This window comes from Protopterus annectens, chromosome 12.part0, assembly GCF_019279795.1.
Source record: "Protopterus annectens isolate FY-2018-M chromosome 12.part0, PAN1.0, whole genome shotgun sequence".
In the NCBI taxonomy this organism is placed as follows: Eukaryota; Metazoa; Chordata; order Ceratodontiformes; family Protopteridae; genus Protopterus; species Protopterus annectens.
Window position 1 is genome coordinate 315890663 of NC_056746.1, and position 2626 is coordinate 315893288.

Consider the following 2626-nt stretch of genomic DNA (forward strand, 5'->3'; position numbering starts at 1 on the left):
AAGAATTATTTGGATGGACTGACAAATGTTAAATTATTGTAGAATAGGGCGAATCTTACAGAACAAGGGGATCAACTGCAGAATGCTATGCAAAACATAAGGGATTACCTCAATAATATGCACTATCTTATAAAGATTGCTATTAAGCAACTGTTCTTTTTTTTTTTTTTTGATAACACTAGAGCACAAAAACTTTTAACACAAAGACTGTGGCAACAGAAAGTAGAAAGAGCTGTTGCCAAACTTTGGGAGCCTATGACACTGAAGGTAAAGAGATATATAGAGGTATTAGAAATATTTTGGAAATTCTTTGAGAATATCTGTAAAAGCAGAGAAAGATGAAAATCAAAAAAGATACAAATGGAAATATTTTTGGAAGAATTAAATATGCCAGGGTTAGACATAGATGAGGCTCAATTACTAATGGTTAGGATAGGAGGAGATGAGATGAACACTTGTGATGTATAACCAATCAACTGGAAAGTCCCCAGGAATAGATGGTATTCCTGTAGAAGTTTGGAAGCTAGGAGGAAAAGAAATTATAAAGATCTGGAAGTTCTTGTTTAACAGTATCTTTAGAGGAGAAGTACCACCGTCCTTGAAGAAAGCAGTGGTAGCTGCAATACCTAAAGAGGGTAAAGATCCATCAGATCCAGCTTTATGCAGGCCTATTACAATACTAAATCATAATTATAAAAAGTTCATGTCTGTAAGGGCTTAAAGAATGGCAAATGTAATGACAAAACTGATAGATATGGATCAGTGTGGTTTTGTGGAGGAGAGGCAAACATTTGACATCAACAGAATACTGATGATCAGAAAGAAGCAGAATGTAAGAAAATAACATTGTTTTTGGTGGGCCTTGATACAGAGAGAGCATTTGATAGAGTAAGCTGGGACTTTGAGCAGGGCAATGGAAGCATTTGCATTTTCTGAAAAAAATTATAACGTTAATTAGGAAGGATATATGAGGGATCAGAGGCAAAAATTAAAGTGGGTGGGGTCCTCTCTGAAAATCTCTACTTGAGCAGAGGAACCAGGCAGGGGTGCCCCCCCCCTGTATTTACATTATATTTAGAATATTAGCAAAGAAAATAAGGGACTCAGAAATTCAAATATATAATTGGTATGCTAGTCAAGAAAAGCTGGGTTTATTTCCAGGCATTAGTTTATACCTGACAAAACCAGAAAAAGACATCAGTGTTGTGGAACATTTTGAGACAGTTTCAAATCTTTTCAGGATACAAAATTAATGAAGCTAAAATAAAGGCATTAACTGTATATTATGTACCCACACATGAACTGGTTCAGGAACATCCATATTTATGGGGACATGATAAAGGAGTATGGATTAAAAATGATTCTAGTGTGGCAGCTAAGGATATGTGAGAAGAGACTAAACAAAAAATACAAAAACTGAGACAATGGAAGCTTTGCTATATGGATAGTAAGGATACAAACAGTCAAAATGTTTAGCCCCTTTAGTCTTCTACACAGGTCAGGCACATTTTTATCAACCAGAGAAGAAGTTGTGGATAGCAATTAATAAAGAGCTGAAGGACTTTATCTGGGATGGGAAGATGGCAAGAGTCAAGTGGGATAAGCTGATTCTCCCAGTAGAACAGGGTGGATTGGGATTACCCAACTTGTATGGTGTATTTCAGAGCTACACAGTTAAGACTCCTATACATAGCACAAGCAGAAATGTATAATTCAGAGTGGGAAGGAATGATGAAGAAACAGTAGGGAGCTCAAGAAACAAGGAGAGACTGAGATTTTGGATGCAGGCCTTTAAGGAGAATAAAAGTAGTCGTGCAGAATATTATATCTATAAAGTAGCAGAAAGAAATAAACCAACACGGGAATGGAAAAAGGAGATTCTTTTGATAGGGATGACTGCAATTAGAGATGCAGACAATAGGCAAGAGGGGGCTGGAACTGGAGAAAACTGGCAAAGGAACCAAGGTATTGGGAGCAATTAACTAGGGAGGGAAAGATGATAGAGTGGGAAGATGCCAAGAATTTTTGGACTGCAGGTTAGAAATTACCTTCCCTGTCAGGGATTGATATCAGCTTATAGGCAGAGAGAGAAATAGGGTTTCCTAAACGAAAGACCAGCACTGGTAGAGTTCTTAATGGAATCTAGAACAGAAGCTGCCATTTAAAAAAAAAAAAAAAAAAAAAAAGGAATAATTAATAGAGCATGTAAAATATTGCATGATAACTATAAGAATCACACAGAGGAGGTGAGAAAAGATTGGTAAGAGAGACTGGATAAGCAATTCACAAAGAAACAATGGGAGGATATATGTATGTCTCCTAAATATGCAACAAAATGTAGAAGATGTAGGATTTTTGCCTGGAAGTGTTTTACATAGATATTATACCCCAAGTAGACTCCAGAGCATTTTTCCTCAGACAGCAAATGTTGGAGGTGAAGAGGAAGAAAGAGGTAATTGGGAACATATCTGATGTCAATCTTCATCCAATCCTTGACAGTGGGTTTGGTTCCGAACCTCAGAACCAATGCAGTCATGTCTTCCACCTCATGCTCTAAATTTTTCCTCAGACTAGACAGATGTTGGGGTGCTTTTCCTCCACCTTTACTGCTTCTTTAAAAGGATCC